Consider the following 26,990-nt stretch of genomic DNA (forward strand, 5'->3'; position numbering starts at 1 on the left):
TTTGTGTGACCCTTGCTGCATGGCATGTTTATGCAATGGGGGTCATAAGGAGGGATATAAGGCTAGAATGCCTTTGGGGGGCATAAGGATTAAGGGGTTGAGATTCTTGATATATTTATTGTGCCATGAGGTGGCTACTTGTTTTTCCATACTTGCAGTTCTCCTCAGGGTATTGGTCCACTACCACCCTTTGAAAGAATCATCACCAAAGTGTGGTGCTGTGAAGCCAAGTTGGGAGTGTGTCTGAAAATCTGTATGTATTTTGCCTTCTATGTGTTTGCCTGTTTGTTACCCGTCTAGGAATTGGTTCTCCAAGCTCGGGGGTGGCTACCAGTTAGCCTAGGCTGGGAGGTGAGCACTCCGTAGTCATATTGTGTTGTATTATGCAGGAAAAGTCAGGAGAAGAGAATAGGAACAATGAAAAGATGTAGAAGATTATTGTTGAAGATACTTAAATCCATTTGCAGTTATTTGTTTAAATTTGTTAGTAGAAATATACCTCTTTCGTTGAATGAGAGGCAAGTTGTAATTTTGAGATAGGACATGTGATTTTATTTTTGTAGTTAAATAAAGAAACATCTTGTAATATTTGTAGAAAATTGAAAGAGTTGTAAAAAGTCAGATATGTTTCTATTTCTATTTTGAAGAGTAAAGGGATTGCTTGTTTTGCATGCAAAAGCTTCTTTTGTAATATAAAAAAAAAAAGTCAGTTTTATTTAAATCTGAGTTCTTCTTTTTAGCTGAGAATCTATCTCCATTTTAATTGCAAAAAAAACATGATTTGTATTTGTTGTTAACATGTAAATAAATTAGTTGTTTTATTAGTTGAGAAATCAATGAATGTATTTATTATAGAAAGGTATATTGTATTTCTAAATAGTGTTGATAAATAGCTTAACAATAGATTTGCTTCATTCATTTATCAGCAATTACAATAAATAAATAAAAATAGAGCCTAAGCTTATATACCAATTATATATATATATATATATATGTGTGTGTGTGTGTGTGTGTGTGTGTGTGTGTGTGTGTGTGTGTGTGTGTGTGTGCGCATGTAATTTGATTTTACATAATGTTTTTCCTTTATTATTTTGTCAAAAAAAAATTGCATGAAAAACTTATTGAAAAAAAAAATATATTTATATATATTCACCCTTATAACTTTTATATTTATAAATTTATATAAATATAAATATATATATATATATATATATTTATATAAAATATATATTTTTTTAAAAAAATAAATTAAAAAAAAATAAGGGAAAATGTTGGTTTGCTCGCGGACCCCACTATGGTGCACACAGTGTGGGCCGCGTGGCTTGCACTGTGCGAACACACAGTGTGGGCCACTTCGGCTCCCACTATGTGGACACACAGTGTCGGCCGCGACCGCCACTATGTGGTCACACAGTGGTGTGAGCCGCCAGCGGCTCCCACTATGTGGACACATAGTGGTGCCGCGCCGCCACTGTGTGTACACACAGTGGCGCCTTCGGCCCCGTCGCCCTTCATCAAAACCTGCATGAAAAAAAATGGCCGCCGCCATGGGGGTTCGGCCCTGTGGAAATTTAGTGGTATAAAAAAAGAGATTAAACCCTAGCCCGGGTAGGGCTAGGGTAAATTAAATAAAAATAATATGATAGTTTAGAGTTGTTTAATATATATATAAAAAAAATAGATCCCTAATTAGGGTTGGAAAAATATTGACTATTATATTGGAAAGTTATTATTTTTTAAAGGATTAATATATATATATATATGTGTATATATATATATATGTATATATATATATATATATATATGTATATATATATATATATGTATATATATATATATATATATATATATATATACTGGTTGTATTTTTGGAGTAAATATTTAATAGAGAATTAAATATTTAATTACTTTTGTATGATTACTAATAGGAAGTAAAAGAAAGAGAAATATATAAATTTTTTTTTAAAAAACTACTCTTATATTTTTAAATATATTTAATGTGATAAATGCTTAATTTTGCCCTAGTTAATTTAATTAGAGCATTAAAATTTAAAAATGGATGTTTAGACTATATAGTCATATTGGAGATTGAATTAATTTTCCTCTCCTATTTCTTTAACGTGATTGATTTAATAAAATTTAATGACTAGGTATCTCGTGGAGATAAAATTAGACTAGTTAGATTTCTGCTAATAAAATTAAACAATAATCGATGCTTGGTTTGTTTCAGAATTAGCTCGAATATAATTATGGCAAATTCATTAACGCTTGTCGTGTGAGTGAACTTGTTAATTAATTAGTATTTTAAAAAAAAATCATTCTGTTTTTGCCCTAAATTTTGGGCATGACACAAAGCTTGTTTGATCAAAGGAAAAGGTACTATATCTCTTGACGGTAAGCATAATACTGACAATTTTTACTATGTAGAAGGTTTAAAGCATAATCTTTTGAGTGTTGGTCAATTAGTTGAAAAAGGATTTCAGTTACAATTCAAGAATGGAAAATGCAAAATTATGAACAAAACTGGTTTGGAAATTGCAACTGGTAATCAAACTAGAGGTAATATCTTTCATTTGAATAACAATGAAAAGACATGCTTGACTGCACATATTGATGAAAGTTGGCTATGGCATAAGAGACTTTGTCATGTAAATTATGATTGCATGGTAAAAATAAGTACTACTAAGGCAGTTAGAGATTTACCTAAGATTGTTAAACCTCACAATCCGGTATGTAAGGAATGTCAATTTGGAAAACAAGTTAGAGCATCTTTTAAAAGTATTCCAGAAAAATCCAATAATGCTCTTGACTTTATTCAAACTGATTTATGTGGTCCAACTAGAACTAAAAGTTTACAAGGGGATAGATATTTCATGCTAATCATTGATGACTATTCTAGAATGTGGGGTTACTTTTCTCAGAGAAAAATTAGAAGCACTTGAGAAATTCAAACTATTCAAGGCAATGGTAGAAAATGAAACCAGAAAGAAAATCAAATGTCTAAGATTAGATCAAGGAGGTGAATTCACATCTAAGGAATTTAATGCATTCTGTGAAGTAAATGGAATCATAAGACAGTTATCAGCACCTCGGACACCACAGTAGAATGGAGTTGTACAAAGGAAAAACAGAACTATCTTGGATGCAGCTAGAAGTATGCTATCAGAAGAAAATCTACCACATGTATATTGGAGAGAGGCAGTAAGCACATCGATCTATACATTCAAAAAAGTTCACATCAAAGGTGAAATCGGTAAGACCCCTCATGAACTATGGTTTGGTATTACTCCTACTCTTAAATATTTCAGAATATTTGGAAGTAAATGCTATATTAGAAGAGATGAGTATATTGGCAAATTTGATTTTAGAAGTGATGAAGGAATATTTCTTGGTTATTCATCTAAGAGCAAGGCATATAGATGTTTTAACAAAATATTGCAGAAAATTGTTGAGAGTACAAATGTGAAGATTGATGAGCAATTTAGAGGAACTTCAAGGTATATAGACTCTGAACTGGCAACAGAAATACTGACAAATGAACCTACATTGAACCCACCAGTACAAAATGAAGATTTAGTTACATCAGTATCATCTAAAAATTCTACTATAACTAAGGAATAGCAGCAAACGAAGACACCCCGGTATGTAAGATTGAATCACTTAGAAAATCAGATAATTGGGAACAAGTATCAAGGAGTTATGACAAGAGGAAGACTGGAAAATGAAGAGGTATGTCTTATTTCTCAAATTGAACCATCATCAATTAATGAGGCATGTGAAGATAAGCACTGGATTAAAGCTATGAAAGAGGAACTAAAACAAATTAAGAAGAACAACACATAGACATTACTTCCCCGACCTAAAGACAAAAATGTGATTGGAACAAAATGGGTATTTAGAAACAAACTTAATGAAGATGGGAAGGTAATAAAAAATAAAGCAAGACTAGTGTGTAAGGGATATCCTCAGAAAGAAGGAATTGATTATAATGAAACCTTTGCACCAATAGCTAGAATTGAGGTAGTCAGATTATTCTTGGCTTTTGCAGCACACAAGAACTAAAAGTATATCAAATGGATATTAAATGTGCATTTTTGAATGGAGATCTCGAAGAAGAAGTTTACATTGAGCAACTTGATGGATTTTCTTTGACAGATAACAAAGATATGGTTTGTAGGTTAAGGAAAGCTTTGTATGGGTTGAAGCAAGCTCCAAGAGCTTGGTATGCTAGATTGGATAAATATCTTTTGAAGATTGAATTTTATAAAGGTAGTGCTGACAACAACTTATACTATAAAGTGACTAATGATGACATCTTGGTTATAGAAGTTTTTGTTGATGATATAATCTTTGGAGGAGAAGATGGATTATGTAAAGACTTTTCTATTGAAATGCAACAAGAATTTGAAATGTCTATGATTGGAGAGATAAAATTCTTTTTAGGATTGCAGAATTCATAGATTGATAAAGGTATATTCTTGAGTCAATCCAAGTACTTGAAGGAGTTACTAAAGAAATTTGGGATGGAGAACTCTAAACCAGAAAGCACATCTATGACTACAAATGATAAATTATCACTAAGGGACGAATCTACACCTATTAATCCGACTAGGTACAAACCTATGATAGGAGGTTTAATGTATTTGACACAATCAAGACCTGATATTATGAATACAATATGTATTGTTTCAAGATTTTAGAGTAATCTTAGAGAAAATCATGAATCAACAGTAAAAAGGATTTTTCGGTACTTACAAGGCACTACAAATCTTGGTTTATGGTATCCTAGAGATGAAAACTTTGAATTATGTGCATACATAGATGCAAATTGGGCAAGAGATGTGGATGATAGAAAAAGAACCACCGACGAAGCATTTTTTCTTGGAAGCAGATTAAGTTATTGGTTGAGTAAGAAACAAAGTTGCACATCTTTATCAACAACAGAATTAGAATATGTTACAGCAGCAACTAACTATACACAGGTATTATGGCTTAAGCAAATTTTGAAGGACATAAAGATAAAATGCAAGGAACCTATAACTATCTATTGTGATAACACTGTAGCAATTGATATATCTAAGAATCTGGTACTACATTCTAAAACTAAACATGTTTCTATCAAATTGAATTTTCTAAAAGAGAATGTTGAAGCAAAAGAAGTAAAACTGGTTTATGTGAATACTAAAGAGCAGATTGCAGATATTTTTACTAAGCCTTTGCCTAAGGATACTTTTGAATATCTTAGAGATCGGCTTGGGGTTATACCCCCACCGGTAGAGACTTAGACAGTTGATGTTTTTCATCAACTGACAGAATTAACAGAGAAATATTTTACTCTGGCCTTGATGATGAGAGCTACTTCTTAGGGGGAGTAGTTGGCATATTGAATTGGTTGGTATTTTGTATTTGAACATGGCTTTTGTATTGGCTTTAGCATTTGATGTCAAAGGGGGAGAGATTGATATGGAAAAACACAAGGAAAACACATGTTACTCTTAGGGGGAGAGATTGTTACTTTGGGAGAGATTGATTACTCTTTGTATCTGAATTTTGATTTCTGGTTATGATCTCTTTTGGGAGATTGTTGGTTTATTGGTATTTGGCATTTCTATTTTGGCACTTTGATGGTTTTTCCATCTTGTGTTGCCATCAATGCCAAAGGGGGAGATTGTTGGTATTTTGGTTATATTGATATGGTTTTGGCATTGATATCAACACCTATTAACACTTATCAACTCTGGCACTTTGGATAATTGGCAATGTTCACTGACAAGAAAGTGACTTATGCACAGCCACCGGTATCTGGTACACCAATGGGATATATTGTTCACTAGCACTTGGAATAACATGAAAAACACTTGATTATGTTGAAGACATCATTTGGACACTTTGTCTTGGAGATTTGTTCATTGGATTATTCGTATTTGCATATTTGTTGTTACTGGCAAATAGGTCTAGAATAGGCACCGACAGGCTTATCTATTCTAGATCAGTATGGCACTCTTTGGAGATGATTTTTTTGTTATGGTAAATGCATTAAGATGACATGTTGAATTGGATATTGCATCGGTTATTGATTTACTTGTAATTGTTTAATTGTAATATCTTTTAGAGCCGACCTACTAAACTTGGTCTTAGGTTATGGTATATATGTAAGATCTTATTTGTAAGATCGACATGCGATTGGGAAAAGGAATTGTAAGAAGGTATATGCAAGATTAAACAGAGATATGCATACAAACATCATTTGAAGGTGAAGCAAGTTTTTTGTGAAGGCAATCAAAACTACACCGGTACTGAATCCAGCATAGGAAGATGCTATTTTGAGCAGTACATCTTTATTGGATTTAACCATCCAATTGTAGTCAGTACGACTCCTATTTATGTTTGAGTAGTGAGCTCTTAGCGCTTGGTCTTTCTGCATGTGTAGACCCCATTTGTATACACATACTATCTATAGTAGTATCATTTGATTATGGGTAAGGTTTCCCATCGTGGTTTTTCCCCTTACAGGGTTTCCATGTACAAATATTGTTGTTATATGTTGTGGATGTTATCATCTTTCTATTTCATGCATTAAGCTTTATCGGTACTGCAATTAACTGATAAACTGTCTACCGACATAAAGTTTGGTTTACCAGTATTAAGCATTAAGGTTGGTTAAGTTGTTTTTGGTTTGAATTTATTTGACAACTGATTCATGCCCCCCACTCTCAGTTGTCTCCGAGACCTAACATTAACATCCAATAGATATACATTGCCTAGGGTATCTCAACAACAAAACTTGACATAACATCAAAATACAAACATTATCTATTCACTCTACCACATAAATCCTTCATTAATTCTAAAATTCATTTCAACTAAGATATGTAGGAAGACAACCATAAAACTAAATCAATATGCATACATGAATCTCAACTTATTAACATAATCTAGAATCCACAATATCATTTGTTCATGAATCCAAGTCATACCAATACTAGGTTCATTTTAATGCACCAAATCTAAATGTTCCTAATCATCATTTCTAGTAGCTAGATAATACAATCAATTCCAAATATAAAGAATACATTTATTAATAAAGGAACTTACATAATCATTTAATATTTTACACATTCTTATGTCATAAATACTACAAATATGTACATTAAAAGAATCCACCATTTATTCCAACAAGGAATCATAATCTCTATCTAGAAGAATAATCATCATGATTACATATTATATCCTACACAATGGAACCACCCATAATACAACTTCTATTCTGATAATGAGTCATAGTTCCTAGTTACAAGATAGATATCTAAGATACATGATATAATGAAGTCTCTCAACCTGTAGTGCCCCTCCCTAATTCATATTTCATTTTGTGCATCAATTTACTATATGGATATAGCTAACATTATTTTATATTGCTTTTGATTGATATTTAGGGATCTACTTATGATTTGGATGTTTCATAGATAATGATAGACATATCATATTTGCACTTGACATTATGATTTCATGGGAATGATGATATTCATGGACTCTTATTTAATGAGCTATATGTACTCATTTTATATGTGCGGTTCATATTTTTTTATGATTATTTGATGGTATCTTAGTATGTGATAGCCTCACTTTATGGTTGCAATTGATATGATGACTATGATAGTGCTTTGTTATTGTGACTGTCTTCTACTGCATTTGTGATAGGGATGATATCATACCACTCATTCATGAGCACGATATGATGTTGTGATTCCCTTTCACTTGTTCACCTATTTCATGATATATGTTATTATATATGTTGTTGTACGTGTATTGGTGATGACAAGATTGCTAGTACTAGACATTGACTCCACCTAGCTTCATAGGTCTGAGCATGTCTTCATCCCAATGGCAAGTTGATCAGAGATGACATGAGATCATATTCTACACTCTAGGTTGGAACTGGTAACCTATCAGTCTTAGTTTCATGGTTAAAGCTATCTTGTGACGTCATGTGGTATTTTATGTTACCATACGTTGGGTTGTCTCGAGGAGTTGAGATTATTGGTTAATTAAATTATGAATGAATTAATTAGTTTATATAGTTTATAATAATAAATTAAATTAATGGTTGGCATTAATATTTAATATTAATGAGAGATTATTATTTGGGATTTACTACTAATTAATATTTATCCTTTGGATTTATATTTAAATAATGATTTTATATTATTGTTATTAGCTAAGTATTATTTATTATTTAAGCCCCTTTGGATTTATTATTTGTTTATATAGTTGTGGCTTTAATATTTGATTGGGCATTTATATTTTATTGTGCCCTGCTTTATTTGATTAATAGGTTGTTTATATTATTTTAATTTATTTTACCATTTTGGGTTATTTAATTAATTATTTATTATAGCTACCCTATTTTACTATTGGTTGTGAGCTTGGTAAGTTTATATAATATTATTTTAATATATTTTGCCTCGAATTGAGGTAGGGGTTGGTATGAGATATATTTTAATAGATTATTTTGATTGGCCGACATTTTTGCATAGTTTGGGTTTGATTTTCTATTTATTGAGTTTCCTAAGCTTTTCCAGGGGTTGGCCTTCTCGGGAATTTTTTATGATTGGAGATTCAATTTTAGATTTTTTTTGGGATCTTGGCTTGGCTAGATTTAGGGTGGATTGCTCTTCATCAAATTTTCATAGACCTTCTCTTCAATTTCTAGGTTGGAGATTTTGCTCATCTTTGTATTTGATTTTGAAAAGACTATATGCACAATGCTTGTGAAAAGATTGCTTGCGGGAATGGGCAAAATGTTAACGCTATTAAGAAATTTGTATAATTATATTATAATATTATGTCAAGAAAAATATTATTTTATTTCATGGATTTAATTGTCATATAGTGCTATGAATGTTTCTTGATTGGCTTTCTGTGTTGTCGTGGAATTCCCTGGCATAATATTGGATGTTTAGGGAGCTTTGTTATTATTGTTTCAATTATGTTGGGTTGTGTATTGTATTGGTTACTTTTCAATTATCGAGCGGTCATGTGGCTTGCTCTGTGTTCTATTGAAAACTAGAGTATGACCTTGTCTAGGCAAATCTGTGAATGATTTATGAATAGGCTTAACTTTTATGCTTCTTTGTGAATTACCTTGGATTCTATTTTATGTCACTCTATTCTAGACTAGTCTCATAGTATTATGTATACCTTATTAATAGACTTATAAAACATTGAGAGGGGGGGTGAATTAGTGATAGCAAAAATAATACCACTTTAAACACAGACTGGTAAAAATAGTTAACCAATTTACTTAAAACTATGCATGCAATCGAAAGTGATATTAAAGCATCCACAACAAGTAAAACATCCACCATAACACAAATTTTTATACATGGAAAACCTGAGTGGGAAAAACCACAGTGAGATGGGACTCACCAGTTAACTATCTGCAAAAATAGGTAACTGACTGGTTAAGGTCTACAAAGTGCTCTGCTAGGAGAGAATCTTGTTAAAGATCCCAAAGCCTTGTTAGGAGCTATACCCAGTTAAAGGTAGTACCCTATTAGGAGTAACCTCAATAGAGGATTTGAAACCCAAACTAATGGATCACTTGGTTAGATGATTTATACAATGAATCTTGTTAGAGCTTACCTGGTTAGGAGATTAACTGTTGTAGTGATAAGAAAACAACAGGCGGTATGATCTAGAAATAACACATCTTGCTTGTATAGATCCTCTTCTGCTCACTTAATACTGCATCACCAACATACTCTACAACTCCATAAATCACATAAACTCATCACTTGTATCTTGCATCATAAAAATAGTTCATCACAATGTCAATTTATAAACATTAGATTTCATGTCAGCTCAGGAACCTCATCACAATTTCCTAGGTTCAATGTATCTGGACAATCTTTCATAACACATCACAGATTACTGCCAAATCTGTCGAATAGAGATAACTCATCATGACCAGTGATAACTCATCACACAATCAGTGAAATCGGTTGGAACACCAATACCAGTTAAGAGTTAACCTCCTCCAACTCATAGACTGATTGTCCTCCATTTGCCTCCGTGTTGATCTCCGCAGTATCTCCAAACTAGTGTCAGTGAAAATGACCAAAACCAATTCTCATTCCTACATATACCGGTTAGACACCTTCAAACCGGTTGGACTTCTCTATACAAATGATACCTATTTGCAATACTAAGACTTAGGAGTAGTACCAGTTTGTCTTAACTAAGATGACTATGACAATGTGAACATATGTGTGTGTATGTATATACCATCAATGACAACACATAAAGTCATATATTACAAAAATCATCATGAAGCCACCAATCTCCCCATTTGGCATTAATGGCAACACTTAAATTTTTTTACAACTTTACAACTAAGTGTGCTTACAAAAATTGTACATACATATTTCTAATCCTCTTAACAGTACATACAAAATTTTCACAAAACATACATATTTCTACTCCCCCTTTGACAACAATTCTAAATTGAAAAGTAAAATACATATATATTATATCAAAATTTGCATAAAAAAACTACATATACATAAATATGAGAGTTTTTCAAGGAGTATTGACTGCAATTTTTAAGAAAATGTCACTGAAAGTAATATTCATCTGAGTAAAATCATTATCCCGTGTTTCCAATAATGTTTCAGTGATCTCAATAGTTGTCAAAACTTGTGCAATGAATTCTTCCATTGCATCCACTGTGCTCATCTCTAGGGTCACCAAAATCACTTCTAAATCCTTGTAATCCCTTTGTAAGATGTCCACTTTTGGACTCAACTGGTTCTTTAGTTATTTCAAGGATCAAAGTCACTTAACCTATTCAAAACCATAAACATCTAACCGATGTTCCAAAGCATCAATTGATTTTCCAAAATCTAAGGATGAATCTTGTAAAGGTATGTAAGCATTATATATCCTCTCTAGTTCCTTTTCTTTCTCTTCTCGCCTCTTCTTCAAATCAGAATAGAAAAATGAAACGTTAGATGTAGAGGCCAAAATCCTTCCTCTAGTTTCAACAACAGTTCCCAAAAGATCTTTATTCATAGATAAAGCAATCTTCCCTTTATCAATATCTATCATTAGTTTCTCTCCCCTCTTCTTTCTGTATTTCTTTTCAGCTAAGGTATGTGATACTTCTTCAAGTGATTTCAGTTGGTCAGTAGCATCATCAACCAACTATCCAAGCTTGCCGATAGGGGTAGACAAATTGATAGTGTCAGTCTTTGGTAGGAGACTTGATAGAATGTCAACAATAGTTTGTATAGTTTCTTCTTCTTTCCTATGCTCTTTTAACCTTTTCTTTTGAGCCTAGGATTGCATCACTGGATCAATCTCCATAAGTTAAGATGCACTCAAATTATCTACATCTATAGGTCCTTTAACTCTTATTGAGTCATCCTCATCATCAGTTTGTTGCTTCACCTTTTCTTTTTCCTTTTCATCTTTTTTTCCTGCTATCTTCTCCTCTGTTTTCTCTTCATCCTTTTTATTTCCACTCTTTCTTCGGTTTCTCTTTCTCTTCCTTTGTTTGTTTCTCATGTGTATGTTGTAGTAACCAGTGGTAGTTGATTTTCAACATGGTGTTCTTTTTCTAGTGGCGGTTGAATATCCACACTTGGTTCATTGACCAGTGCTTCAACTGCTTCCTGTGTATCAGTAATGTCTAGTTGTTGTACTGTTTCCTTAACTAGTTCAATGACATTACTAGTTGTATAAATAGTGTCCAAGATTTCTTCAGTATCATCTACAAAGAAAATAACTGGTGGAGAAGTTGTGTCATCCTTATTCTTAATAGGATAGACAACATCTAGTGTAACAAACTCTTCAGCATCTAGCTCCAGTGGAGCTCTAGTCTCTGTTTGGTTAGGTTTATTTTTATGATACTTTAATTGCTCATTCATCCTTTGAATGTCTTTAGCTATCCAGTGAGTATCATCTTCAACAGGTTGAATCTTTCCATGCAATAACTTCAGTCTTCTTGTCTTAGAATGAAACTATCCTTTGAATGTAGCAAGCAAAGCTAATAATTTATCTCTAGGTAACTCGGGAAAATATTGAGTGAAAACTCTATCAATAATTTCTTGATCCTATTCTACAACCATTTTCTATTTATTTTCAAGAATAGAATATATAGAATTAGAAATGTCCTTTTCAATATCCAGAGGCAACCGATTGTATTGACATAGATGGTTGATTACCTCTTGAACAATTTGTTGTTTCCATCCTTCATCAAATGAATCAAAATACTCTTTCACATTATCAAACCATTTCCTCCCTAATGTTTTTAATATTTTCTCAAAATTAGTCATTAGTTTGTATGATCTAACATTAATAGGATTACTTTGCTTTGAAATGTCTCCTACTGGTTTGGATTTCTTACCAGTCACTTTCATCTTCTTTGGTTCCTCTTCAATGTTAGTTTCCTCAGATTATGCTTTAAGAATGAGATGTCTACCTCTCTTCTTTATTACAGTCTACTTCTTTGCATATACTTTGGGTACCGGTTTCTTTTTGACTTGAATACTTCTTGTCACCCTTGTACTAGTGGTCACTGAAGCTGCTTGCTCAACTTTCTTCTTTTTCTCTTTGGCACTACTGGGTTGAGTAGGTGCGTTCCTTTCCTGGTAAGTTCCAAGTCTTTTCTTGTTCTTATCCTTAGGATATTCGAAAAGGTTGTTGGCATAACCGATTAGTAAGTCATAGTTGACTTCATAGCTCATTTCTTCCATCTCTTCTTTGGCCTCAATAAGGAAAAAGTTAGTGGTTATAGTGAAATTGATGTCTTTTTCAAAGTGTTTCACCACTTCATCAGGTAGCCTTAACCTAATGCTCATCTTCTTTTAAAACTCGTTAAAATATTTGTTCATGGCAACAGGAAATGTGTTCTTTATAGCCTTAATGCTATTTTTAATTTGAGTGGTAACCGGTATGTCCTTCGACCATTGAATGTCACCAATTCCTAGTATGAAATTCTAAAAAATAGAGGAACAGACCAATCAATAGTTCACCATATTTTAACTTTTGACTATTGTCATTCTTGACTGATTTTAAGTTTAGCATCAATTGGCTTCTAATTGCCTCGCACAAGTCATAATCTTCATTCTCTACAATCATCCTGTAGGTGGCATGCACAACAATAGATGGTACATTGTTCATCCTGCTGGAATAGAATATCTGATAGACAATGACCATAGTTGCAAATTTGATTTTTGGATCTGCAATGTTGTTGACCGATATAGTACGACTGTTAATGGTGGTCTATGTCAATGCAATCACAGTCTCTTTTGCAATGTCCTTAGTTTTGGTACTTCTCTGGTTTACCAAAAACCAGTCACTACATAAATTACTTCCTTTGTGATTGTGTGTGAACTGTCAAGATATATATTTTCTCCATGCACACAACTAAGGATTATCCTAACATGCTCTTCCTCAAAATCTTCAAGAAAATATGTTGTATTGTGAAAACCCTTTTCATAAACCCTTATGTATTTAGGTTTCATTTTCCCTCTCTTATCACACAAAGATTTGAGTTGTGAATAGATTGACAATGATCCTAGATCCTTAATTTTATAGTCTATATAACTGGATAAATCATCTTTGATCATAACACCATCAGGAACTTCAAATAATGCATTAAATGATTCTATTTTATCTGATTCCATAGACTCCATAGCCTCAGTAGTAATCATAAGTCTATCTACTGGTGTAGATGATTATGCCATTCTAGATAATCTTGATTTGAGAGAGATTAACAAAAGAATATCTTATTCCCTTCGTGTTGGCAGGGTTTCTGGTGGATCTCTCAAATGCACACCCATTTCACCTTTTCTTATCTTCGAATCCAATTCAAGTTTTGATTTACAACACAAATCCATTCACAATCAGCTAACGATTCTATGTTTCACTTTGTAAATGCTCAAAAAATCTTCTTCAAATGCGATTAGGGTAAAAGTAACTTAATAAAACTTTCTTTTATAAACTTACCCACTACATTTATTGCACAACTGATAGGGTAACAAACCCTAATTACCGCTTAATAAACTCACCTATACTGATAGGTATATAACCAGTTGGTAATCCTTAGAAAACTGATAGGTAAAGATATCAAGAATTCACATAATACAACTGAAAATACAAAACTTTCTTACCATATACTCTTCAAGGGGTCCAGAAGTATATTTATCACTATTCTCCCCTTAGGCTTGTTGAAAATCTCAGTTCTCCAGTGTAGGATTCTCCACACTAGGTGAAGGATTAGATTCTTCTACTGGCTTGTCCTCACTTTTTTTCTTCTAGATTTTGTTCATCTCTGCTCTGGTTTCTTCAACAACGACCTTCTGCTTACCTTTCCAATCTTTAGAGTGGTTAACTAGTTTGTTCTTTTTGGTTCTACAGAACTTTGTCATGTTTCCCGGTTTGTGAAAATGATAGTAGGCCATCCCAGATGTTCTCCAAGGTCCTTCATTACCTCTTTTAGTTCTCCTTCTATAGTTCATAGCCACATGTCCATAGTTATTGAAAATTGTGCAAATCACATTTTTTACCTTTTCTATTTCATATGGACTGAATTAGTTGACATAGGGTTTTTATCAGTTCATGTTTCTTTGATTATCATAGGTCCTCTAGTCACTGATAGCTCTTGGATTCATGTGAGGTGCTGGATTGTTTTCTCCATATCTACATTCAATTGATCTATGTCCATACATGTTTCATGTGTAACAATGACCTTCAAATCTTCTAGACACATATCTAGCATTATCATTATAGCCTATGTTCTCATTAGATCTACTTCTACACACATTAGTAGTATGTCTAGGTTTGTGACAGATAAAGAATACAGGTTTGAAAGCTTTCTTACCGGTAGGATTTTTAGCCTTTGGAGCAATTTTACCTTTGTGCATGTTTCTCTTGGTACCAGAAGATTCTCCTTTCTTGTATGTATTGAAACCTAGTTTAGATTTGTCCCCTTCCATCCTCTAAGATTGGATCTTCTCATCTAGCGTAGAAGAACTCTTATTAAATTTTTCAAGCTTCCAATTAGCCTTAGTAAGTTGTTTGGTAAGATCTTCATTATTCTTTGTCAGAGTCTCTCTTAGAGACGTTTCCATTTCAAGATATAACTATAATGCTTCTTTCTCTTCCTTCTCCTCATGCCAATGTTCATCAAAAGCTGCATTCTCCTATTTGATCTTAGAAATCTCATGATCTCTCTATTTGATTAAATCTTCAGCTACCCTCCTTGCTTCAAGTTCTTGACTCATATGGATTATTAGTGTTAGACCCAATGCACCACTGAGAGGAGAGTGAATCAGTGGTTCTGAATATTTTTCCCTTTAACTAACTAATGTGTGTATACCGGTTATGGAATCTAGCATAATGGAGACATACCAGTTAGTGAGGAGACCAACTCAAAAATAATCACACACAAGGAGGAATCTCATAACACCAGGATGTATGAGGAAAACCCAATATGGGAAAAACCTTGGTGAGCAATGTTACTAGAGTCTATTGCTCCAATCTAGCCTCACAATGAAAGCACAGTTACAAAATTTAGGGCACCAACCCAAGGACCACCAACCCAAGGAGCTACAACCCCTACCTGATTTATGGGCTACAACCCCTTCCTTTAGGGAATTTACCCAAGGAGCACCAAACCCTGCACCGAGCTACAACTCAGTGATCACAAAGATAACTTCAATTACAAAAGTAGTTGTCTTGTTACAAGTGAATCTTGCAACCTTATCACATATCTTACTCTGTCAATGAGATACCTTCTCTACTACACTGAATCACTCTTCTTGTTTCTCTTCACCTAATGCTTCTCTGTAGGTAAGCCCTATCGGTTCAACTTTCTTCTGTTCTACGCTCACTGAATCTCCTCGTCACTGCTTTGCTCTTCACCGGTTCTTCTCTCAAACAGTTCTCTATCTACCTTCTCTGCAGTCTCCTTCACTTTTACTCTACTGGTATGAACACTACCAGTTCTTCTCTTCTACCAGTTGAATGCTTCAACCAGGTTCTCCCTCACTCCCACTCACTTCTCAGATGATTGTCAAGCACTTGGCTGATTTTCTCTTCTTTGTAGAAGTATCACACTTCGTAACAACACAATATTCTTCTTATCAACAACAACAAATAATCTCTTTGGCCTTTAAACTTATACCTCAGACTTCCCGCCAAAACCCGATTCAAAATTTGGGTGGTGAGGGTCTCCTCACTATCCTCGAGGCAAACCAAATCCAATCAGATCTTATCAAATCTTGTCTAATCTAATGTTTCAGACTGTCAATCTGCACGACTCCGCCATTTACGCATCTCCTAGATCACGCATTTCATCTCTGGCAACTTTCTTTTTATCCTAATAGCTGAGCTCTTGGTCAAACACAAAAGATTTGTCATGCTATTTCCTCCATCACCTCAATCTTCTCAATCTCTCTTAGCTAACTCATAGCTATCTTCCAAACCTCGAGCCTCAAACCCCTTCAATAGCTCTGCAACATGTCCCATGATTTGTGTGACATTTCATTAAAGTCGACCAACCGTGCAACAACCATGTCAATGTACATTCCATATTTATCCAAATGCATGCTCACAACGTTGACTCCATGTGGCATTCATATTGACCAACTGCCAGCTTGACACTTCATGTTGGTCGAGATAGGATCATTGACCAACCACTCTACCAATTCCTCTTTCCTGCCAGTTTTCTAACCCTGTCGGTACCACACATTGTACTGGTAACCTCATCATGTCTATATTCTGCTGAACTGTGGGTAGAAATCCTTAACTGGTCATCAGACATGTCTTTCTTGAGCAATCTCATCTACTCATTTTCCTAAGGTGGTGAGTCATCTACATCTGCAACTTGCTCATATTACCAGTGGGCTTACATACCGGTTATCACTCTTGATGACACCAGTCAACAACCTTCACTAGAATCCTTCATTGGTCAGACCATTCTCCTCTATCTGCATCTGCTTAGTTATGCCTTTTCCTTGATCATCTCTGATCATATCTCAATTGGTTTGTCAAAGTGACAAACACATCACACTCCTTTTGTACTGGCAACTCAACTTGCCTTCACCTCTTCTTCCTTATCTTACCAAACTCTGATGCATGCAATGCATAATAGGAGATAAGCTCCACTTACCGATGGAGTGACACCTTGTCATCCGCATCTCTTCAAACAGACACAAGTGATCCTATGTGGGCACATTCACTGTCTATCATCCCTGCCCATGTTGACTGCATCTTCATCTAGTGGGAGTCCTGCTGTTCGGCTCTCTCACAACATACTAGTTCATTCTTCTCTTCCAGTGGTGATGTGACTTAGGTAATATTTTGCCTCTTCATCAGAAACAATCGCTCAAACATATTTCTATCTCATCATACAAGTAAGGCACTAACTTATGTACTAGTGACTCTTGAGGTCATCTTCCTTACCTTACCAGTATTCTACAACACAATGTGATATCCAAGATATCACATCCTGTACTCCTTCATAGCAGTGTTGCACAACCATCTCTTCTATCGGTGGTCATCCCATACCGGTTGACATGAATGACAACACAATGCCAACAAGCTTCCCCTTTGGCATTGATGTCAACAAATGTAGTATGCCAGATACTACAGTAACTTTCTCCCCCTTTGACAACAATGACAAAGGGAACTATTAGGATAACTTTCCTCCATGTATCTACATAGCATTGATAGGAATCTTTCTCTTTTTATTACCGAGTGCATTTTCCCCTTTGAAGATTATGCACAACATCATCTCAATCACCAACATTTGAGATAGAAAGCTCAAATACCAAACGACCCTTAACAGCTAATACAGGTCTCTCTCCTTCTTTGAGCATCTGCTTGATCTATGCTTAGTATTGTAGACACCTAAAATTGTCCAGTCTAATTAAATAAACATTTTATTTATTTAACTACTTTAGCCTAATTCTTCTATTAATTGAATAAATCTTTATTTATTTACTTAATTCATTTCTCCTCTTCTAGCCTTATTTCTCATTTAAATAAATACTTTTATTTATTTAAATTATCCTTTTCTTAAATTAAATAAATATTTTATTTATTAAATTGATCCTATTTCCTCTATTAATTAAGGGAATCTTTATTTATTCAATTACTTCATTAACCTTTTCCATCCATGACACATGTCATTCATCTCTTAATTCCTATGCTACCTACCCTCTCATTATTTTCTTATTTCTTTTACCTACCCTCTAATCATAGCTGACCATTTATCTTGTACACCTCTTAATCTTATCCCTCCATTTCTTATAGTGTCTTCTATATAAGGAGATGCTTCCTTCATTATCAACCCTACGTATTCTAATCAAGCCCAACTATGCTTTCTAACTTTCATATGCGATCAAGCCTACTTGCAACCACATTTCCATTTTTTGTTGAGCTCTTGCGCACACATAAAATCTGAGAGCAAATATATCAAGCAAGATCAATGGAGATAGGAAGAATGGAGATAAAAATCCTATTAGACATGTGATGGTATAATCTTTGTGATTTCATTTGATTTGCATTGTCTTAGGTAATCTTCATATGTTATGATGGATCTTTTTTATTGTTAGGATAGGGTTTTGTGGTTGAATTCATTTAGTCTTTCAATATTGTTGTTTCCATTTTTACCATAAACAAGTATATCTGATATCAAACTGAGGCTATAGCTCTGAACTCCCCCTGAATTACAGATTTTTGGTCTTCATTTTTCATCTGCCAAATTTCAAAATGGTACTCACTTTAGTACCTATAACCTCTATCATCATGACCACAATGCCAATCTGCGGGTCACCTATCCAACTGGTTGACTCACCAAGATGCATCCATATGAGATAAGCTACCATACCAATACATGTCATTCAAGACCTTTCCAATAACACCTAAGAAATAATCACATCCATCCAGGCCATCAAAGTTATTGCAATGATCCCTCAACTCATTGACTTACATAACTTAGCAACACTGATCAACATCCATGTCGGTAACATGCTTCGCATATGAGTCTCTTGTCTCTACCAGGTCACTTTCCTATTTACCTGTGTTTGTCAGTTTTAGTTTCCTATGCTACCATTCATTTCACTTGTAGTAGTGGACCATTTTCCCTATGTAGTCAAGGCAGTAACTACACATACTACCACCTTATTTTCTTCCTCTTACTGGTAGCAACTTGTTCATCTCATTGACCACTTCCAACTAAGGGGTGAATGGTTTGATCAATATGTAACTCCCCCTAAGTCTTGCATCTCCTTTAAACTATAGAAGATATCAGTTGTGCATTAAATCCACAATGCCATTCTATGGTCCTATTTTCCTTCTTCTTCCTCCATGTCTGCTTGGTCTCACTTTTCTTCCCCTTTTCAATCTGGGGAGCAGGTTTCTTCTTCTCTTATTGATTGATCCTTGGACTTCCAGATTCTCCATTACTAGAAGCAGTGCTATAGTAGCACACAACATCCATCCCAGCCTCATGATTGGGGAACCTTCTAACATACCACTTAGCTCTTCTTCCTCTGACCATGCCATTTTGGCCGGTTACCAGTTTCCTTGAAATCCTTGCATGTGTAGGAACACTTTTCATTTTGTTCCATGTAGGTTTTTGCTGCTCATATGTCCTATAACTACCTCTGAGTTAATTAGGATGGTTCCATCAATTTCCATAGGAAGGTGAGTTCTTCTTCCTTCATTCATAATTTCTATGGCCAAATCCATTGCAGACATAGCATACAACATTTGCATTTCTAGGAGCAGTAAATGGATTCTTGTTAGCATAACCGGGAGTGGACATATGCATGTTTCTACATTCTGATATCTTAAGCTCAAATGTATTTCTTCTCTTACAATCTAACATGCTATTCCTAGGAGGAATACCCTATCTATTCTTAGGCCTCATTTTACATTCATCTTCCCTATGAGCAAATCCTTTACATTCAAAGAAATAACCAGAGAAAGGTGGCTTATTACTTACAAATTTGTTCTACAAGACATGAGGTGATTTTACTAGTTTGGCCTCACTATTTCTGCTTCTCTGGGAATGGATCCAAAGTTGTCCATTCTCTTTCGGTCTTCCATCAAATCCCTCATTCTTCCATACTTGGTATGATGTGTGGGAAGCAAAATCTCCCTGTCTTCTACTAGTGAAAGGCCTTCTAGGCTGCCTTCTCATGTTCTTGCTTCTGGTGAAGCTATCTTCTCCCATTTTCCCTTTTCTTTTCAGATCTGTATTGTTCCATTAAGAAGAACCATTCTTCATTCTCAACTTCATGACCTCACCAATTGTAGTCAGATCTATCCTTTTCTTTGGAGCATTTTTGGCAGTGAAGGTTTGATCTTTTCCAGTTCCATTTGAGGAGACAAATTGAATATCTTTGTGGAAGGTCTCCTTTCTTGTAGAGCATTCACCGACAACACATCCTAATCCTCCAGTATCCTTGGAATGTTTTTGTTTACTTAACATTTTTTCCAAGGCCTCAATACTGCCATCATATCGAATCCTTATCTTGAGCTCATTTTGACATTTCTCAAGGTCTTTCCTGATGCTCTCCATTTCCTCTTTCAGCTTCAAACACACTTTGTCCTTTGTTTCCACTTCTAGCTGGAGATCCTCACATCTTCTCTCCTTACCCATCAAAGATTGATTTCAACTCACCAGTCAATCCTTTTGCCTCTTCAAGTTGAGATGTCAATATGCATATATTGTTATTTGATTCTTCAAGACATATTCTTAACCGAGTGCATTCATCATGAACTGAATCTTTGTAATTTTTAAAATCCTTTTGAACACTTTGCAGCTCATCTAGTGCAGTTACCACTTCACATTCAAGATCTACTTCAGCTTCATCTCCATCATCACTCACAAACATATCTTGCTAGTGGGATCTATTAGACTTGTCATATTCTGATGTGCATGCATCACTTTCTATCTCTTGTACCATGAAGAGATGAGTTTCCTCTTCACAAAAACTATAGCAGCCGACTGATCTACTGTCAACACTTCCACATGTGTCAACATTGTTGTCCTTCATGTTTCCACAATCCAAGTCAGTAGTGCATGGCTCATTTCCATAAAGCATCTTCAGTCTATCCCATAGACTCTTTGTTGTTTTGCATTTGTCCACCTGTGAGGAGACATCACCAGTGAGCCCACTGAATATAGGCTTCATGGTTTCTTCATTACATAAACATTTTCTTTCTTTTTCAGTGCCGGTAGGGGGATATACACTCCTAGGGAGACCATTTACAACTGCCATCCAGACATCATAACCTAGGGAGGATAGGAAGACTTCCATTCTACAACTCCAAATAGCATAGTTTTAACCATCAAACATTGGAGCAGGGATTGACACTAAATAAAACATTGTGTCCTTAGGCCAGAATCTACCCAAGCTGGAGAAAACTCATCTAGTTGGGAACCTAGGATCTGATACCAAATTGTTAGACACAATGCACAACTGAGAGGGGGGTGAATCAGTGGTTCTTAATCTTTTTCCCTTTAACTAACTCATGTGTGTATACCGGTTAGTGAGGAGACCAACTCAAAAACAATCACACACAAGGAGGCATCTCATAACACCAGGATGTACCAGGAAAACCCAAGATGAGAAAAACCTCGGTGAGCAATGCTGCTGGAGTCTATTGCTCTAGTACAACCTCATAATGAAAACACAGTTACAAAGTTTAGGGCACCAACCCAAGGACCACCAACCCTTGACTTTAGGGCACCAACCCAAGGAGCTACAACCCCTACCTGATTTATGGGCTACAACCCAAAGGAGCACCAATCCCTACACCGAGCTACAACTCAGTGATCACAAAGATAACTTCAATTACAAAAGTAGTTGTCTTGTTACAAGTGAATCTTGCAACCTTATCACATATCTTACTCTGTCATTGAGATACCTTCTCTGCCACACCAAATCACTTTTCTTGTTTCTCTTCACCTACTACTTCTCTATAGGTAAGCCCTACCGGTTCATCTTTCTTTTGTTCTGCTCTCACTGAATCTCCTCCTCACTGCTCTGCTCTTCACCGATTCTACTCTCAACCAATTTTCTATCTACCTTCTCTGCAGTCTCCTTCACTTCTACTCTACTGGTATGAACACTACCGGTTCTTCACTTCTATCAATTGAATGCTTCAACCAAGTTCTCCCTCACTCCCACTCACTTCTCAGAAGCTCATCAAACACTTGGCTGATTTGCTCTTCCTTGCAGAACTATCACACTTTGCAACATCACAATATTCTTCTTATCAGCAGCAACAAATAATCTCTTTGGCCTTTACACTTATACCTCAGACTTCCTGCAAAAACCCAATTTAAAATCTCAATGGTTAGGGTTTCCTCACCATCCCCAAGGCAAACAAAATCCAATTAGATCTTATCAGATCTTGTCTGATTTGATCTTTTAGACTATCTATCTGCACAACTCCACCATTTACGCATCTCCTAGATCATGCCTTTCATCTTTGGTGACTTTCTTTTTATCCTAATAGCTGATCTCTTGGTCAAACATGAAATATCTGTCATGCTATTTCCTCCATCTCCTCAATCTTCTCAATCACTCTTAGCTGACTCGTAGCTGTCTTCTAGACCTTGAGCCTCAAACCCCTGTAATAGCTCTGCAACATGTCCTGTGATTTGTGCGACCTTTCATTAAAGTTGACCAACCCTGCAACAACCTTGTTGATGTACATTCCATCTTTATCGAAACACATGTTCACCATGTTGACTCCATGTGGCATTCATATTGACCAATTGCCAGCTTGGCACTTCATGTTGGTCCAGATAGGATCACCAACGAGCCACTCTATTGGTTCCTCTTTCCTGCCAATTTGCTAATCCTTCTGGTATCACAGACTGTATCGATAACCTCATCATGTCTGTATTCTGCTAAACTATGGGTGGAACTCCTTGACTGGTCGCCGGACATGTCTTTCTTGAGAAAGCTCATTTTCTCATTTTCCCAAGGTGGAGAGTCATCTGCATCTATACCTTGCTCATATTACTGATGGGCTTACATACTGATTATCACTCTTTATGACACCAGTCATCAACCTTCACTAGACTTCTTCATTGGTCAGACCATTCTCCTCTATCTGCATTTGCTCAGTTATGCCTTTTCCTTGATGAGCTCTTATCATATCTCACTTGGTTTGTCAAAGTGACAAACACATCACACTCCTTTTGTACTTGCACCTCAAATTTCCTTCAACTCTTCTTCCTTATCTTACCAAACTATGATGCATGCAATGCATAATAGGAGATAAGCTCCACTTACCGGTGGAGTGACACCTTGTCTTCTGCATCTCTTCAAATAGATGCATGTGATCCTGTGTGGGCACATTCACTGTCAGTCATCCCTTCCCATGGTGACTGCATCTTCATCTGGTGGGAGTCCTTCTATTCTGCACTCTCACAACATACCAGTTCATTCTTCTCTTCCAGTGGTGATGTGACTTATGTAATATTTTGCCTCTTCATCAGAAACAATTGCTCAAACATCTTTCTATCTCATCACACAAGTAAGGCACTAACTTATGTACTGGTGACTCCTGAGGTCATCTTCCTTACCTTACCGCTATTCTACAACACAATGTGATATCCAAGATATCACATCCTATACTCCTTCATAGAAATGTTGCACAACCATCACTTCTATTAGTGGTCATCCCATACCGGTTGACATCAATTTCAACACAATGCCAACAATCAGGGCTTCATTTTCTCTCCTTAGATTTATCTTTTCATCATTCATTTTTTCCACTTCTTCAGCCAGTGCATCAATGTTGGCCTCACTTGAAGAGCTATTGTCAGAGATCTCCAATAGTTGCTCAGTTAGCCCTCTCCTTTTAATTTTTAAAGCTTTAAATCTTCCTCTCAGGGTTTTAAGCCCTTCCTTGGTTGCATCAAGCACTCTAGCAATTTCTCTATAACTCATATCCTCCATAATGGCTTTAGGGTTTCCTTCCAAGCAATTAAGCCTTAAGGAAGTTAGGCTCTGATACCAATTGATAGACTTATAAAGCACTAAGAGGGGGGGTGAATCAATGATAGAAAAACAATACCACTTTAAACATAGATCGGTAAAAATAGTTAACCAGTTTACGTAAAAATGTGCATGCAATCCAAAGTGATATTAAAGCATCCACAACAATTAAAACATCCACCATAACACAGGTGTGTATACGTGGAAAACCCAACTGGGAAAAACCATAGTGAGATAGGACTCACAAGTTAACTATCTATAGAAATAGGTAACTGACCAGTTAAGGTCTACAAAGTGCTCTACTAGGAGCAAATCCTGTTAAAGATCCCAAAGCCCTGTTAGGAGCTATGCCCAGTTAAAGGTAACCCTGTTAGGAGTAACCTCAGTAGAGGATTTGAAACCCAAACTAATGGATCACTTGGTTAGAGGATTTGTAAAATGAAGCTTGTTAGAGCTTACCTGGTTAGGGGATTTAACTGTTGTAGTGATAAGAAAACAACAGGTGGTATGATCTAGAAATAACACATCTTGCTTTTATAGATCCTCTTCTGCTCACTTAATACTGCATCACTGACATACTCTACAACTCCTTTAATAAATAGCATCAACTCATCACTTGTATCTTGCATCATAAAAATAGTTCATCACAATGTCATCTAATAAATATTAGATCTCATGTCAGCTCAAGAACCTCATCACAATTTCCTAGGTTCAATGTATCCAGACAATCTTTCATAACACATCATGGATTACTGCCAAATCTGTCAATTAGAGATAACTCATCATGACTGGTGATAACTCATCACACAATTAGTGAAACTGGTTGGAATATCGATACCAGTTAAGAGTTAACCTCTTCTAGCTCATAGACTGATTGTCCTCTATTTGCCTCCTTGTTGATCTCCGCAGTATCTCCAAACTGGTGTCAGTGGAAATAACCGAAACCAATTGTCACTCCTACATATACTGGTTGTCTACATATAATTGTTAGACACCTTCAAACCAGCTAGACTTCTCTATACAAATGATACCTATTTGCAATACTAAGACTCAGGAGTAGTATCGGTTTGTCTTAACTAAGATGACTATGACAATGCGAACATATGTGTGTGTATATATGTGCCATCAATGACAACACATAAAGTCATTCATTACAAAAATCATCATCAAGACAACACTTAGACTTCCCAGACTTGATTGTACTTCTTATTTCTATATCCTTGAGTCTATCTTGAATTTGCGCTATTTTAGTATATGAGCTATCCTTAGGTATGTATGTGATATTTCATGAGTTCAATGTGCTACCCTATGTATATTATGCACTATAGGGATCTGTATATGCACCATTATAATCCTCAAATGCACTATTCAAATGAGTAAAGGTACTATAATGTTTTTAATGTGCTCATCTACCTATCCTTTGTATTTTGAACATTTGGGGTTTTAGAGTCTTTCTAGAGGTTGTTGTCTATTAGTTTTTAGAGTTCCTGAGTTGTCCAAGAACTGATCTATTGATTGAAATAGACTATATAAGTTATATATGATTCTAAGAAAGAGGTTGTGCCTTGTTGTTCTTTATTAGGGCTCATGATGGTCATATTCTTGATATTGTGGATTTGTTTTTATGTTGCTTATAAGGTTGTGGTGGTATTTGTTATGTATTTATGTGTTAATTATTATTTGATTTGAAGACCTTGGATAACCTATTTAGATGTTGTTGACATCCCTTGGTTGTATGCATTTGTTTTTACCCTAAGGTCTAGGTTCATGCTAGGGGGAGTGGGCTTCCAAGTGAGTGATTGAGGTGGTGAGGAGTAGATAGCCAAGCTACTCGAAGTCTAGGCCACCAGGATAGCTCATTGGAAGTTTTCCTTGTAATCAAATGATATTTTAATTAAATAATCTTAAAAGGGTTGGGATTAAGCAATTCATTTTAATAAGATAAATAAAGGACTTATGGTGCCCTAATACCTTTCCTAGGGATGTTGATGTGGATCAGGGATAGGATTGGTTAGGCCTTGGTAATCTAGGTAAGCTAATCTACCTTACTTCCTCAAGGTTGAGATTCCTCCACATGAGTATCACAAAATTTAAGACATGAGCCCAAGTCGCCATTGTTGTTTTATGTTGATAGCATACGATGACACTCATTCCCTACATGTAGGTCATAGCTCCTTCGCCTTGATTTGTTGTGTTGCTCTATAAGTCTTATGTTTAAGTTTTGAGCCTTTTGATTTAGCCATGTTATGTGTTGGAGTATGTCTTTGTGGTTTTATTTGAGAGGGTTTAGTTATATCCTTTGGCTGTTAGGTGTCAGCCTAGATCTAAAGTGTGTGTGGGATCTTGGTAATAGGACATGATGACTATATCCCTTGTTATATTAATATTGTATCTATGATATTGATTACTCATGAGGAAATTGGAATTAGGAACATTTGGATTGGTGTCTAGAAATGAAACTTAGGGGATTATGGAATTTGAAATATATTAGAATGTGTTTGTGGTATTTGGCTATATTATAATGTAATAAAATAAATGGATGTTCTTTCACGATTGATTTCATTGGTAATTGTTGAGAGAAAATAGTAGTTAAGTAATGGCGTTGAAATTATCTAAGGAATGTTATTAATGAGTTGTGTTTATTTTCACTTGCTTAATAAGTTTACATGATGATTATGCTTTAATTTGACTATGTGTGTATTGGTATAGGGATGTTTAATGCATTTGAGTATTCTAGTTGCCTATGTTACATTAGTTAATGATGGTTAATTTTTTTTTCTCTATTTGCATGATATGTATATTTCCCTAGGGTATTTTGGTGGGCATTACATCTCGTATCAGATCCCATGTTCATACACTAGGTACTTTGGCTTCATATGAGCCCATTGTTTATAGTAGCACTATAGTGTGGGTTAGGCATATGGTTATCCTTTCTAGTTGTATTCTTGTATT

Source organism: Cryptomeria japonica, chromosome 6, assembly GCF_030272615.1.
Source record: "Cryptomeria japonica chromosome 6, Sugi_1.0, whole genome shotgun sequence".
Classification (NCBI taxonomy): Eukaryota; Viridiplantae; Streptophyta; class Pinopsida; order Cupressales; family Cupressaceae; genus Cryptomeria; species Cryptomeria japonica.